We start from the raw sequence: 17,675 nt of genomic DNA on the forward strand, positions 1-17,675 counted from the left end.
TCAGATGAACACCATTGGGACAGGCACACAATGTCTGTTAGGTATCCGTCTTATAAGAGTCAAAGAAAGTAAAAAATGACTCTACGATGCAGCTGTTGAAGAAATAGGTAGCAATAGAAGGGACTCGGTAGTTGGTGTGCCGGAGGGTGCGTCTTCCTGATTGCCGAGATTCAAATCTCGCTCAAAGGAGGACATAAAGAGGTTCTGAGAGGACGGAATCTGTTGTTGTCCGCCACTACGGAATGATGGAGGAGAGGGATCTGGCGCGGGGCAAGTAAAGCCGGCTGGTAGATGTTGATGAGCGTTTGGATGAGCAAAGCTAGATGTTAAGCTTGATGGTGAATTACTCGCGAAATCTATGGTTGTAAATTTTTGCGTAAGGTTAAATGTGGGTAGCTAATGGTACTAGGGGTTTACGTAAGGCAAGGCAGATGAATTCATGTGATGCCTTGGAAAATTACTGAGATCTTTGGCAACCACTTTCACATTGTAAACGTAAAAGTACTTTGCATTTTTTGAGCTATACAATGAGCTATTGACTACTGTACAAGCCAAAAGGGTGAGGAGAGTAGAGGAACCCTGGGGACAAGTAAGGAAAGAACTACAGTGGAATCCCGATTTCTCGAGCCTCCAGGGGAAACCCAAATTGGTTCGAGAAATCGAAAGTGACATCAAATTACGCTTAATCAATCAATTAATAACTTTAAATCTGTTCTTTACGGTTATTACTCGCTGGCTCTAGCAGTAAACTATGACCCGGACTCTCCAAGGAGCTTCAAAACTATTTGTTTGAATTGTAACACAGCCAGATTCTTAGACCAAGAAATTAGCTGCTGCATGTGATTTCAATTGCTACTTTTATATTTGTTATTTTAGGTCCGCAGTAATTGGCTTTAGCTGTTGCGGTGTCCCTGCCGAAATTTTTGTATTCTTCAGGGAAAAGCTAATAAAATAAAATGTTGTGTGATTATGAGTAAGTGTTCAAATTTTAACAAAAATACATCCTTTTTAATGTAGATCTTGATCTTCATTCACAAACAAAACGTACTGTACTTAAAAAACAGAAAACGGAACATAACAGAACAGAACACATGTCTAGGGTCTGTATATAGCGCTGACTCAATTTAGCTGAAATAATTTGTAAGAACTTGTTGCCTCTTTGCAAGCGAGAAACTCTGGTCTATGATTTGAGAAATGTTCCTGGTACTTTGGCATCTGGCTTGCCTGCGTGCAGACGTCTCCTATTTGCAACAAAGGAAATAGGAGACGTCTGCACGCAGGCAAGCATCTGGCATCATCAGCCAATAAGCTGAATGTGTTCAGCACGCCGATTGTATGGCGCAACTCACACTGTGTTGGTGGTTTTGGATATTTGAAGAAGGGTAGAACTGGACGCTTTGCAAAGACAGTCTTTTACTTTTTGAGGGCCGATGAGATAGGTTCATGTACTGCTGCAGTGAAAGGCAAAGCTGTTAACCTTGGGAATGGCGAAGGCATGTAAGTACCATGCACTCTTCATTTCAAGGGGACAACAAAATTTATCGATGTATTGCGACAACAGCTTCAGAAAAACAATTAAATAAAGGAACTTCTGTTCTGTAATCCGAAGCAGTCATTGTACCTTTCAGACTGGTGACAGACGGAATTGTGGCTTGTTGTGTGATTCAAATGCGAGAAAACAGCTTATCCGGAAGTGTCAATTTGTTTAAAGGCGTCAATGTAATTGACATCCGCACTAAGTGGTTTCGAAATTTTCGCAGGTTCGAGTTATGGAGGGTCAATTTGTCCCACGGGAGCCACAATTTGTTCGAGTTATCGGAAGTTTCTAGAAATCGAGGGTTCGAGAAATCGGGGTTGAAATTATAGAGCTTGAGTGAAGCAAATCCAAGGGAAACAAAGTTTGGTTCGAGATATCGGGAGGTTCCGGAAACCGAGGGTTCGAGAAATCGGGATTGCAGTGTATGACTATACCTTAGGGCTCATTAACCCCAGTTTAGAGCCCAAACTCATATTAGACCAGAAGAGAGAAGAAGAGAAGAGAAGAAGAGAAGTTCTTTTATGCCAACAGTCTGTAAATTTGTCATGCTTTTTGACTGTTGTTCAATTTCGTAGCACTTTATTAATTAAAAATCTCTGTATAGTGACATTTGGAGCCGGGTGAGAAGAGAAACTTCACAAACGGGAGAGATCGAACGGAAGGCGCAAAAGAGGTGGCGAGTTATCAATACAGTAATCACTTTCTACGTAGATTTCGGTTTGTGGAATTGTGAAAAGGTAATTATCGGAAGAGTTATCATATTGGCCGTTTTCAAACTAGAGACGGATAATCCATCTTCAAAATCCGTCAAAAGTGACGGAAAACAGATGGATAAAGTCAGGCAGATTGTCCATCCAAAGTTTAACCATTCCATTTTCAAATTAAGACATTATCTGTCTGACGCGAATTATCCAACGGATAACCCGTCTCAGACGGATAATCCGTCTCTAGTGTGAATGCGGCCGATGGCCGAATTTATACAAGGTACGGATAGTAAGCCAGACAACTATTTCGTCTAGGTACAAATTCGTGGGACAAATTTAGAAGGGTTTTAGGTTCGGCTAAAGGGTAAAAATTGGTACCAGTCTCCTCGAGTCAAAACTAAAACAAAAACCACTTTCGTTTCCGTCTAGATGTAAATTAAGAGACAGATTAACCGTCTCAGACGAATTATCCGTCTGTTAGTACGTCTATAAGACGTGTTGACAGACGAACTCACAGCACAATAGAATGAGCTCGAGGAAAACAAAATTAACCCACCGCAAAACAAATCAAATCAAGGCAAGCAAAATAAAATCAACTCACTGCAAAACAAAATTAACTCACGGCAAAACAAAACCAACTATTAGTGGTGGTTAGTGATGAGTGGTGAAGAGTAAGAAGTTTGCTTATTTAATATGCAGATGACTTAACACTTTGCATTCCAGTCAACTCAACAGCTCTTAAGTCTCTTGCGTTGGAAGAGATTAGAAATTCCAACAATGCACCTGTAATTAGACCACGATGGAGCTCAATCTAAGCAAGACCTGGGAATTGGTATTGAGGGAGAAGCCGACCAAACAACTGCCTGATACGTTACCCTCAATTGGAAGTACGCCTGAACATGTATTGACTTATAGTTACATAAAGCTAGTTCCAGGCTATATTATAAGAGCTTGTAAATTGTATTGTTATGCGTCAGAGGATATACCGAAAAATTGCGAAAATAAGCCCCTCCATGTATAAGCCCCTCCAAATATAAGTCCCTCAAACTCGTAACACAAAAAACCCTCCGTTAAATCGCCCCTCTAGAATATAAGCCCCCCCGGGGCGGGCTTGTACTTGGAAATTGCCCTCAAATACAAAGTAAAACAGAGCAAAAACGGTAAATATCCTTCCAACTATCTCAATCGATTTTGATACGCAAATTTCCCTCCGTAGATAAGCCCCTCCGAATACAGGCCCCTCAAAAAGGGCCTTTGAAAAATATAAGCCGCGGGGCTTTTTTTCGGAATTTTACTGTAACTGTTCTATTTAATAGCTTAAAAATGTCATTATTATTGAATGCTATTGAAGATCGGGGAAGCAGATTAGAAGGTAAACATCTTCTTCGAATTTATTAGTTTATACTCACTTCAACAATTAAGAGGGTTGTCCAATACTCACAAATAGACTCTATTGGTGTTAGTGGTGATAAGAAGGGTCTCCATTGGTACCAATGGTACGATTGGTACCAATGGAAAAGCACCCTATTCCAATGGTTCTATTAATGACTATGCATGTCATTAAGGGGACTTAGATTATTTTGTCATGTGGTGTGGCTGGGTACAGGGCAATTCCGATGGTCCATTGGTACCAATGGTACGATTGGTACCAATAGAAAAGCACCCTATTCCAATGGTTCTATTGGTGACTATGCATCTTATTAAGGGGACTTAGATAATTTTCTCATGTGGTCTGGCTGGGTAGAGGGCAATTCCAATGGTCCATTGGTACCAATGGTACGATTGGTACCAATAGAAAAGCACCCTATTCAATGGTTCTATTGGTGACTATGCATCTTATTAAGGGGACTTAGATAATTTTCTCATGTGGTCTGACTGGGTACAGGGCAATTCCGATGGTCCATTGGTACTAATGGTACGATTGGTACCAATGGAAAAGCACCCTATTCCAATGGTTCTATTGGTGACTATGCATGTCATTAAGGGGACTTAGATTATTTTGTCATGTGGTGTGGCTGGGTACAGGGCAATTCCAATGGTCCATTGGTACCAATGGTACGATTGGTACCAATAGAAAAGCACCCTATTCCAATGGTTGTATTGGTGACTATGCATCTCATTAAGGGGACTTAGATTATTTTGTCATGTGGTGTGGCTGGGTACAGGGCAATTCCGATGGTCCATTGGTACCAATGGTACGATTGGTACCAATGGAAAAGCACCCTATTCAATGGTCTATTGGTGACTATGCATCTCATTAAGGGGACTTAGATTATTTTCTGATGTGGTGTGGCTGGGTACAGGGTAATTCCGATGGTCCATTGGTACCAATAGAAAAGCACCCTATTCCAATGGTTCTATTGGTGACTATGCATGTCATTAAGGGGACTTAGATTATTTTGTCATGTGGTGTGGCTGGGTACAGGGCAATTCCGATGGTCCATTGGTACCAATGGTACGATTGGTACCAATAGAAAAGCACCCTATTCCAATGGTTCTATTGGTGACTATGCATCTTATTAAGGGGACTTAGATAATTTTCTCATGTGGTCTGGCTGGGTAGAGGGCAATTCCAATGGTCCATTGGTACCAATGGTACGATTGGTACCAATAGAAAAGCACCCTATTCAATGGTTCTATTGGTGACTATGCATCTTATTAAGGGGACTTAGATAATTTTCTCATGTGGTCTGGCTGGGTACAGGGCAATTCCGATGGTCCATTGGTACTAATGGTACGATTGGTACCAATGGAAAAGCACCCTATTCCAATGGTTCTATTGGTGACTATGCATGTCATTAAGGGGACTTAGATTATTTTGTCATGTGGTGTGGCTGGGTACAGGGCAATTCCAATGGTCCGTTGGTACCAATGGTACGATTGGTACCAATAGAAAAGCACCCTATTCCAATGGTTGTATTGGTGACTATGCATCTCATTAAGGGGACTTAGATTATTTTGTCATGTGGTGTGGCTGGGTACAGGGCAATTCCGATGGTCCATTGGTACCAATGGTACGATTGGTACCAATGGAAAAGCACCCTATTCAATGGTCTATTGGTGACTATGCATCTCATTAAGGGGACTTAGATTATTTTCTGATGTGGTGTGGCTGGGTACAGGGTAATTCCAATGGTACGATTGGTACCAATAGAAAAGCACCCTATTCCAATGGTTCTATTGGTGACTATGCATGTCATTAAGGGGACTTAGATTATTTTGTCATGTGGTGTGGCTGGGTACAGGGCAATTCCGATGGTCCATTGGTACCAATGGTACGATTGGTACCAATAGAAAAGCACCCTATTCCAATGGTTCTATTGGTGACTATGCATCTTATTAAGGGGACTTAGATAATTTTCTCATGTGGTCTGGCTGGGTAGAGGGCAATTCCAATGGTCCATTGGTACCAATGGTACGATTGGTACCAATAGAAAAGCACCCTATTCAATGGTTCTATTGGTGACTATGCATCTTATTAAGGGGACTTAGATAATTTTCTCATGTGGTCTGGCTGGGTACAGGGCAATTCCGATGGTCCATTGGTACTAATGGTACGATTGGTACCAATGGAAAAGCACCCTATTCCAATGGTTCTATTGGTGACTATGCATGTCATTAAGGGGACTTAGATTATTTTGTCATGTGGTGTGGCTGGGTACAGGGCAATTCCAATGGTCCATTGGTACCAATGGTACGATTGGTACCAATAGAAAAGCACCCTATTCCAATGGTTGTATTGGTGACTATGCATCTCATTAAGGGGACTTAGATTATTTTGTCATGTGGTGTGGCTGGGTACAGGGCAATTCCGATGGTCCATTGGTACCAATGGTACGATTGGTACCAATGGAAAAGCACCCTATTCAATGGTCTATTGGTGACTATGCATCTCATTAAGGGGACTTAGATTATTTTCTGATGTGGTGTGGCTGGGTGCAGGGTAATTCCAATGGTACGATTGGTACCAATAGAAAAGCACCCTATTCCAATGGTTCTATTGGTGACTATGCATGTCATTAAGGGGACTTAGATTATTTTGTCATGTGATGTGGCTGGGTACAGGGCAATTCCAATGGTCCATTGGTACCAATGGTACGATTGGTACCAATAGAAAAGCACCCTATTCCAATGGTTCTATTGGTGACTATGCATCTCATTAAGGGAACTTAGATTATTTTGTCATGTGGTGTGGCTGGGTACAGGGCAATTCCGATGGTCCATTGGTACCAATGGTACGATTAGTACCAATGGAAAAGCACCCTACTCCAATGGTTCTATTGGTGACTATGCATCTCATTAAGGGGACTTAGATTATCTTCTCATGTGGTCCGGCTGGGTACAGGGCAATTCCGATGGTCCATTGGTACCAATGGTACGATTGGTACCAATAGAAAAGCACCCTATTCCAATGGTTCTATTGGTGACTATGCATCTTATTAAGGGGACTTAGATAATTTTCTCATGTGGTCTGGCTGGGTAGAGGGCAATTCCAATGGTCCATTGGTACCAATGGTGCGATTGGTACCAATGGAAAAGCACCCTATTCCAATGGTTCTATTGTTGACTATGCATCTCATTAGGGGGACTCAGATTATTTTGTCATGTGGTCTGGCTGGGTACAGGGCAATTCCGATGGTCCATTGGTACCAATGGTACGATTGGTACCAATAGAAAAGCACCCTATTCCAATGGTTCTATTGGTGACTATGCATCTCATTGGGGGGGCTTAGATTATTTTCTCATGTGATCTAGCTGGGTACAGGGCAATTCCAAAAATTCCAAAAATCCGAAAATTTTAGGCCTTTTTTATCTAAGGAAAATAGTGTAACCTGTGTAGTAAAATATGAAAATCAAACTTCAGAAAATCGTAGGGAATTTATTAGAGAAGCTTCGAAAATTGTACATGAATGGAACGTTCATCTAGCAATTTTTAGCCGTGTTCTCCGAACATATATTTTACAGAAAACGGTCTTTGGGTGTCCCTGGCTAAATAATAGTCAAGTTTCTAAAAAGAAGAGTACTTACTTTTCCTAGGTTCTCTGGCAACAATGTCCAATCCAGATTGTTTTCGTAACATTTTTCCAAATCGACGTCCAATCTTTGCATACGGGCAGCCATGACTTTACGGAAGTTTCGAAAATCACGCAGGTGTGTAGACTGAAGCGACAACAAGCCAGCGAAATTACAACGTGCTCAGTTTATCCCTAATAGACGTGAACACAATCACTCGAACTTCTAATGTCCCTAGAGTGCTATCACGCCTCATCCAATAAAAAGGTGAGATAACAGTTAGGTCGCTTCATTTTCAGAATAACAAAGAATACCGAAAAAGTGAGAAAATTGCATAATCCTTACAAACAGTAATAAGACAATAAGAACAATAAAAAATCTCAAAGTGATGTGAAATGTTGCTCACATAACGATGCGTGTTTATAAATCTACACTCACTATCGGCGTGGTCTCAGTTCACGGTTATACGATCAGTTGGAACATGGCTATGATATCTATGTACCGAGAAGAAATACGACTGCTATCTCGGCAAGAAGTCGTGGAAGAAAGGAAACAGCTATTCCGACTGCTCAACGGCGACGCCTTTTTTCCAGAGAAATCGTGGCCTAAGGATATTCGCCTCATATTCTGGAAGAAACCAATGGGTGATAAGGAAACATTCAAACTTCTGCTGTTTTTCCACGGCAACGGGTGCAATCCTGAAATCATCAGTAGATGGATTCTTCTAGCTCAGTCCTGGGCCTCATCGCAAGCTACAGCCGAGAAAAGAGCACGGCAAATACAATTTGTCAACGACAACGTTGACAGTAAAAGACATCAATGGTTTTACTACGACCTTGATTATAGCAAACTGTTGTACCTCAATGGGTTACCACGACAAACCCCACGTCAACAGTGAAAAGTGACTTCAGTCACTTGAATATAAAACGGCTCTTTTAGGAACCACCAAATACAATACAAAGTCATAACCAACAGCATGATATAACCATCCTTTTCGGAAACTCCTCATTGAAAACTTGTTTTGGTTTAAACACTTCCATGTAGATAATGACATTGCGCTAAGTAATTTCAGAAGTTAATTTCACAGTGCCTTTCCGCGTTGTTTCGGGTTCTTTTAAACAAGTAAGAATTACCAAGAAATAGTGCTTGTGTACAGGAAAGAAGACATTCATATGTCATGTTGTTGTTTGCTCGTGAATCACAATAAACAGAACGAACACGAGAGTGACGCGTTACCTTTCAATTTTATAATGTTCGTACGATGTTTGTTATACTCGCAGCACCTTGAGATATTATTAGCGCTAGATATATACGTCGCCCTCGCTTTGTAACTATTAGCGCGTTTCCACTTTGCGTGAAAGCGAACTTGTTTTGCGTCGTTAGCCTATAGAACGAGGAATATTCATAATAATTATTAGCGCGTCTTTTCTTGGTGTAAAAGGCAACTTGTTTTGCGTGGTTGGCTTATAAAACGAGGAATATTCATAATAATTATTAGCGCGTTTTTTCTTGGTGTAGAAGGTAACTTGTTTTGCGTGGTTGGCTTATAGAACGAGGAATATTCATAATAATTATTAGCGCGTTTTTTCTTGGTGTAAAAGGTAACTTGTTTTGCCTGGTTGGCTTGTAGAACGAGGAATATTCATAGTAATTATTAGCGCGTTTCTACTTAGTGTAAAAGCTAGGCAACTTGTTTTGCGTGGTTGGCTTATAGAACGAGGAATATTCATAGTAATTATTAACGCGTTTTTACTTGGTGTAAAAGACAACTTGTTTTGCGTGGTTGGCTTATAGAACGAGGAATATTCATAATAATTATTAGCGCGTTTCTACTTGGTGTAAAAGCGAACTTGTTTTGCGTGGTTGGCTTATAGAACGAGGAATATTCATAATAATTATAGTGCGCTCTTACTTGGTGTAAAAGCGAACTTGTCATTGCGTGGTTGGCTTATAGAACGAGGAATATTCATAATAATTATTAGCGCGTTTCTACTTGGTGTAAAAGCGAACTTGTTTTGCACCAATAGAACCATTGGAATGGCATCATTTTCCATTGGTACAAATCGTACCATTGGTACCAATGGACCATTGGAATTGCCCTGTACCCAGCCAGGTCACATGGGAAAATAATCAAAGTCCCCTTAATGAGATGCATATTCACCAACAGAACCATTGCAATGACACCCTTTTCTATTGGTACCATTGGTACCAATGGACCATCAGTTTGACGAATCGTATCCGTTTGTGTATATTGGACATGTGTGCAATCTCCTCATCCAACTTTACTTGTGATTAATTCCCATGATAATTAATTCCCACATTTCCCCGTCCTCTCTTGGTTCAATTATTCATAAGCTCATCACAGTGCTCCATTCTCTGAGATATTTGAATTTCATTTCCATGTTTTTACATTATATTTCCTCCTTTTGCACTGTGTTTACTTAAAACTGCATTGCTCTCAGCGTTACTGATTCCAGAAATTTTTCCACATAACATCATCAGCTTACCAATCGATCCCGCGAGTTATCCCTAGAGGCATCAGTCACGAAATAAAGATCTTAGAGGGTCAGTTTGATAAAACATTTACAAGTGTATTCATTGTTTTAGTTGTAAACAATAGCTACACTTGTGAATTCCACTTGTAAAAGTTTAATGATTAAGTGTTTACATGGTCTTTTGGAGCCGGATGAGAAGAGAAACTTCGTAAACGTGAGAGATCGAAGGAAGCGCAAAAAGGGTGGCGCCGAGTTAACACTAGAGTCATCACTTTCTGCTACTTGGATTTGGGTTTGCCGAATTGTGAAAAGGTAATCATCGGAGGAATCTTTTAAATGGCCGAAGTTATACTAGAGACGGATTATCCGTCTAAACAGATCATAAGTCAGACGACTAATTAAATTCGTGGGACGAATTCAGAACGGTTTTTGGCTTCGACAAAAGGGAAAAAATTGGCACCAGTCTCCTCAAGGCAAAACTCAACAGAAACCCATCCTCGTTTCCGTAAAGATATAAATTTAGAGGCAGATCAACCGTCTCAGGCGAATTATTCGTCTGTTAGTACCAACGTCTATAAGACGTGTTGACAGACGAACTAAAGGAACAATACAATCAACTAGCGGAAAAACAAATTAACTCATGGTAAAGCAAAATTAATCAAGGCAAAATAAAATCAACTCACGGCAAAAGAAAATCAACTAATACTGACAGGTAGGGATGCGTTGTGAAGGAAAAGAACTTTGCTTAATATTTAATATGCGGATGACTTAACACTTTGCATTCCATTGAAGTTTTGGGGAAGCGGATTGTATGGTTACTATCTTCGAAGAATTTATAAGTTTTGTAGACGTGATTGTATTAGTATAGTTATATCTCAGTAATTTTACACCCATTTAAGATATTCGGTGTGCTAGAGATAAGTTCTCATGGGGATATGTCACGAAAAACTCCGATAGTTGTTTACATGTAAAGTGTTCTTTCCATGCATGCAAAGGACAACAGTGAGTGCCGGGCCTGAAAAGATTACTAGAACACACAATGAAAGATAAACGAGTGCATAATATAAATAAGAACATGAAGAGGGCTTAATTTCATTGCAATTAGAATTAATTAAGACTGAGTGGGAGTTTAATAATAGAGGTGTGCCACAGGGAAGCGTTCTTGGGCCGTTGTTGTTTAATATTTTCTTAAATGACCTCTTTTTATTCGTAACTAGGGTGAACCTAATTGCTTATACCGATGACCAGCAAATGTTTTCCTCGGGCAAAAACATGAAGAATTGTATCACCTGTTAAATAGTGTTTTGTGCGTTGCTGCTGATTGGTTCAGGAATAATGGAATGTTCACAAACCCAGATAAATTCTAATCAATGTATCTTGGATCGACAAATTTAGATTTCACTTTTGTTATTGATGGTATTAAAATTGAGAGACGTGATAATATTGATTCAAGGCTTTGTTTTAATAGGCACATAACCAATATATGTAGCAAAGTAAATAATCAACTTCAAGTGATGAGGCGTTTTAAAAACCTTGTTTCTAAGGATGTTAGAGCACGGCTATACCTCCTTTTTTTTCAATACTGCAGCGCCGTCTGGCATTTTTGTGGAGTACGCAATAGTTGCAAATTGGAACTACTTAACAAACAAGCACTGCCATTATCATCAGTCAATCAATCGATCTAAATCGATAACGCAGGTTAGTCTACATACAGTTGAACCTCCCGTAACCGACCACCCAAAATGCAAAGACTGAGTGGTCGCTTGCGGAAGATGGTCGTTTACAAGAATCGAACCACAGGGGTTCTCTTTCGAGAATAGGTCCAGACACTTCTACTTTATAGAAGATAATTTATAGCATGCGATGTCTAAGTAAGGATATGTGTAGTTCCATGTTATCACTAAAGTTCTTCGTATATTTCAAGTAACATAGTGCACACAGCAAAAATAGAGATAAGAGCATGCGTCAAATGGTCGCTTACAAGAGGTAAAAGACAATGGAAAATCATTAACCGTCAGGCTTAAATAGTGGGTGCGGCCGCTTAAAGGCGGGGTCGTTTACTAAAGGTTCCAACTGTAAGGTTTTGACTGGGAAAAGTTTGGTGTTTTGGATAGGTGGTCGCTTACGAGAGGTGGTCGCACATGGAGGTTCGACTGTATGAGGGCAGCCAAAGGCTGATGCGGACCTGCGAGAAAATAAAGTCATCCAACCAATAACAGTAAAAATTAAAATAAATAAAATTATTTTCCTAAGATTTATGAGTAAGAATTTGGTCAAAATAAATGCTAAAAATAAACAAGATCGTCCTTTTTATTTGAAATCATTATTGCTTCCTTATTAAAAGAGAATTGAAGTAAATCTTTTGATTGCTTTCTTTATTATGATAGTTTTTAAAGCGTCTTTACTAATGTTGCTAAACTTCTTATTGATATACTGATCACCGGACCTCTATATTGAAAAGAACTTCTACCAACTTGGTATATATTCTAATGATATTATTGAATTGGTTATCAAATCTTGTTGGTCTAGATGGTTTAGAAAATAGCTCTGAGGGTCCCATAAAGAATTGGAACATTTTCAATAGGATGCGTCTTTTATAAATATAATCAATAGGAAGCCAGTTAGGTCGTAGCCTGCAGTGCAGGCGTTTTCTTCGGGCGCAGAAATGTTTCTGCTGGCGAAAGCGCCATGTTGAAACTTCCCGAAGAGAGGAGGAAATGGGGCAAGTTCAAGGGAGCGGGGGAGGAGGCGGGGAGAGAGAAGAGAAAACGCCTGCCCGAAAACGCTTGAAACACCTCCTAATTAGTCGCGCGTGACCGCTCTTCCGGAAATGAGTAGCCGACAATAACAAAACAACAAAACAGTCGCTCCAGTCCAAAGATTCGCTTTGTCTTAAGAAAAACAAGCCGGAGTTTATCATTGTTTTTATCTTTACTGAGTCACAGTGCAATTCTCCACAGCTGATTAAGCTTCAGTTTAAACAGCAATTCATTCTTCTAAATTAACATCTGTAAATCGCTATCCGTGAGAATTTAACATCGTGCAAAAATTAATTAAAAAACTAACGAGCGGGGCCCAACGGGATATAACATTCCAGGAAAACATCACATTCTCGTACTAGAAAGAAAATCGCTTAGTTGTTCAGATCCTGAGGCACTTTGGACATAAATAAGGAACCTAAAAGCCTTATTTAGCCACAAAGAAGAGCTTTACGCTTCAAAAGAGGTCAAAGAAAACGGTCTTGAGGGCAAATCATGAAGACCAGAAATTCAAAAGCCACAGAAAATAAATTGAATTTTATTATCCTAATGAAATAGACAAAAACATAATCACTGCAAACATCGACAAAAACGAACAAGCCAGTGGAAAAAGCGAAAAACAGTAACAATTCTGCCTCGTCATTATTCGCATTTTGAAGTCACGTGAGAAAGCACTTGCCGCCCGCGTGATCAGTGCATCACGGAGGTAAATATCAAGCCTTCTAATGTTGCTCGTAGAGCTGAACTTGGTCGCTTACCTTTAAATATCACTATCAATCACAAACTACATTAAGCCTAAGGATGAAGAATCTTTCGTTAAGCAATCTTTTTTAATGTCATTTGATTTATACTGCAATGGTAAGAGTAGCTTTCACTCTCGCTTGATGGAGAAGTCAGAATATTTTAACCTACCTGACTTTAACACTGATATATCATATTAGCAAAACACCCTTCACCACTCTCAAAATTATAATTTTTTAGATCTTTTAATAGGGATCATACCACTTCTAATTACCTAGCCTTAACTAGAGAAACAGCTGTGAGAGAAAGAAATTAATAAAACTACGAATATTATAAGTAACCACAAACTAATGATAGAACTTGTTACATAAAATCAAACTACAGAGATAATAGGAATTGCCCTTTTTGTGGATCCAATCAAGTAGAAGACGAAATCCAGTTAAATTATTTTCAATTGTTCTAAATACTCTTTGATTAGGAATACTTTTTACAATAAAGTTAAGATTCTGATTCCAAATATTACCCAGTTACCTGTGTGAACGTTTTGATCAATGAACTGATGAACACATCTTATTACTATATTGAAAGTCTTTACACTAGAGCCTAAATAAGCTAAGAAATATTTCAAGACAAGTAAATTTTAAATTCTTCAAGTAAAAGAAAGCTTCACACACAACCTATCTTTTTTACTTCAGGTTTTCCCACACAGCGCAATTAAGATTGATTGACATCCTTCGCCTTTCTCAAAGCTTGGAAACCGCAAGTTCGCTAAGTCGGTTTTAAGGATGGTTTTCAAGTCACTTCAGAAACTTTCTTGAATCGTTTCAACTTTCCGACTTTAATGAGATGCAAAGTAAAGTTACTTGAGATTTTGGTTAAGTAAAACTTAGCGGCTCTTAAGTTTTACTTAACAGCCTAGTGTAAAGACAACCACTAATTTACAATTCATGAAATATATTTCAGCTTGCTTTGACTTTCGCGACGAATTATTAACAGAGTTGTTTAATTGGCCAGTGATTAAATTTTAGTTCTTCTTCTTAAAACATATTTATGAATAGCTTTTGTAATACTGTATGTACTTGTATGGCCTGCAAATAAAGCTTGTTGTTTTTGTTGATGTTGTTCCGGATACCTACGGCTTCCGTCCACACGTATCCAGTGAATCAGGCATGCGACATCCGCAACGTTTTGAATCCGCTCTGCAGACTTTGCAAAATATAGCGAGTTCACGATAACGATTCTTTTTTGCTTTGTATTCACTGCCTAGCTCGGAGACTGATCAATACGGAGCGAAAAAACGTCGCTAAAAAAATAAAACTTTAAACTTTATCGCGTCTATTTGGTTCTTTTTAATTTGCCAAACGTAGGTGATTTCTCCTGGAGTTGAATTCTTTAAAGGTGCTTAAAAGCACTTTTATTCCAAGTCACTGTACACATTTAGTTCTCACAAAAGCTGATATCAAGGGTCAACTTCAGCTCACCAACTTATTTGTTTTGTCGATATAGTTATCAAGGGATCATAAATTGCTTCTTTTTGAAAGCCTTACGGTAGGCAATACAACTGAGAACGGATGGATTTATGAGACAAGCAAGGAGCCCAAAACTGTGACCGCTTTTGATTCGTGTAGATTTAATCCAATCAGAAGCCAGATGGAAACTGTACTCGACTTCTTATTGGTTAATGTCTGCATGAAAGAAAGTGAGTTAATTAAAGGTTGTAACGCTTTTGGGCTCCTTGCTGTAAAAGCAAGTATTTCTTTTCTATGAGGGTGTATCGTAGAAATAGAACCTGCCTGTAGAAATAAAGAACATTTTTGCTTAAGTCACTTCCCAGTGGAGTAGAAATGGAAGGCACCAAACAGCCTCCACCTTTTTAATATAGAATCAGATCAAAGTTGTCGCCAAAAGCGTATTTTTGCCTTTTTGGGGGATCTCGTATATGCCCTAGGTCGAAATCATATTTAATGCCCCATCCTTCGTGTAATGCATTCTCCGCTGACCACAGTGCTCCTTCGATCCACCCAGTTAACGTATGATAAGCTTCACCAATGATAAACAGATCTTTTCCTGCGAAGGGACGCTTCGCCCAATCTCTGACTTGAGACGACGAAAACCGTGTTCTTGCGCTCTGGATATGACTGCAGGGAAATTCACAATCACATTCATCCCTTGATTCTTGTACTGACTATGATAGAAGTGCGATGTAACTCTAAAGCTGTTTTATGTTATTTTTACAATTAATCAATCATCGTCAAAGGCATTCTTCATTGCCGAATTAGCGCCAAATCTATGGACTCTGCAAGCTTTAGAAGGTACAACTGTTGTATATGTTCAAATTACTTGTGGCGGGGGGGGGGGGGGGAGGAGCTACTTCCCAGTTCTCTTAAATGAAACCCAAACGATGTTCTCACAAACAGGCGAGTTTCGTATTCCCGGGCGGCCTAGGACGAGTGCTTGTGCGGGTAATGAGGCTAATGCGGGTAATTTCTGACCAAGAAGACAAACAACATGACAAAAATGTGGCTGAGTTACCGAAAAAAGGAAAACTTGAAACGTTAAAAGGTTCCGGAGGTCTCAAAACTTACTTACGGGCTTGAGAAATCATTGTTGCAAACAGCAAAAGGAAAATCAGCTCGTCATCACTGAGAAAAACGAGCCTAACCAGAATTGACCGGAACAGTGTTCGGTGAGTAAGTTCAATAAAAATGCGAAGATGGTTTCAAAACCCTTAAACAAGGTAAAAGCCTGAAGCTATTTTAATGTATTACATTGACGGTTAAAACTTCTTTAAGCCATACTTTCCACTGGAGTGGACGTACTTGTTAAACTGTTAGTTGACATTTTTTCTAACGGAGCTAATGCAAAATCTTGTGCCTTTGAAAAAAAATATGCCGACGGGGCAGACGTTCTGCGTACATTCTTTGCAATGAAGGAAGTCAAATCGGTTTTAACGAAGATGACTAAAATAGTATAAGTTTATTTATACATAAGCTTACATTTAGCTTACACAGACTGGCTTACATTATTTATCAAAATATTCAGTCAAATAGAGAAAATTGTTCGCGCATTTCACTCGACAAGAACTCAAAACAGATTTTTATGCAAACGATATACTGAGCAGTTTAAACTCCATTTTATAGATATACGCAAGAGTAAAATAGAATACTAAGAAGTAAGATAATTAAAGGGAATAAAATATTGTCATTTTAAGAAACTTTACCCTTTTCAAGCTTAAAAGGTTTTCGTCTTCTTTTGGCTTCGTAGCTTTTTTCTTTCCTCTGTTACGTACGATCAACTTTTGCCACAACTTAAGTGTTTGCAACAGATATCCCTTTGGCTTACTGGTAAAGAATAAGCTTTAAAATCTTACTATTTTAAAGATTTCTATAGTTTTCCAGCGACTGGGTAGCATATTACCTACGTTTGTTTTTGTTTGTGCAAAGAAGGTGACCCGCATTAGCCTCGCAATCGTGCTCATCCCGGGTTCGTCGAGGAATACAAAACTTACCTATTGCCCTGGCATTGCCGCGCTGACCAAAAAGCCAGAAGACTCTGGGTACGAGATCAGTGGCGGATCCAGGGGAGGGGCCTGGGGGGCCGCCCCCCTCCCCCCCCCCTCCCACTTAATTTTAGACCAAACTGAGGCCCAAAAGGCCGAAAAAATTTTTTTGGGAGACCAGCCTCCCCCTTATCTAAGGGTCTGGATGACAGCAACCCCCCCCCCCCCCCTCCACTTATCTCAAGGTCTGGATCCGGCACTGGAGATTACCAACGGTTTTGAGTGAGGAAAAAAAGCTAGCTGGCCATTTTTTTTCTTATTTTATGTCGCTTTTCAGACAGGGGTTTTCTTTCTCTTTTGAACAATTTGTGTCTGCAGAGTTTGGAATAAGCAACATATTGCCAAAGCTGCGTATAGCTGATAGGAATTGGAACCGCCGACGTTTTGAGCTATCGGTGTTTTGCTGCAAACCTAAGGAAAGTTGAGGTCGCTTTAAGGTTCAGGGCTAAAAGAAATAGTTGTGATTGTTTTACTAGGATCGATTTGAATTCTATAAACGCGACCAATAGTCCAGCGCTTGTTGTTGTCGGTTAAGAATTTACACGGTCCCAGTGACTGTCGTTGGTGTTTGGTTTCCTTCGCAATTTCAGTACCAAAATACGTTATGCGAGAAAAACAAAGAGGCACGATATATACATATTTCTTTAAAATTGTTGAATTCGGTTTGCTTCTAACTTCCAAAATATTTAATTTGGGAAAAATATTGCAATTATCCACTGACCACCACGCAAGGTGACCGCTTTGCAAGATGTGAGAACATCGTTTCTCGGTCCCAGGCCTCGTCTCTCCCATCCCTCGCGCACCACCTCATGACTTGTGGCCTTAATTAATGTTTCAAGGTTGGAAGCATGTGTCTAAGTGATGCTA

The sequence above is a fragment of the Porites lutea genome, chromosome 5 (assembly GCF_958299795.1).
Source record: "Porites lutea chromosome 5, jaPorLute2.1, whole genome shotgun sequence".
Lineage (NCBI taxonomy): Eukaryota > Metazoa > Cnidaria > Anthozoa > Scleractinia > Poritidae > Porites > Porites lutea.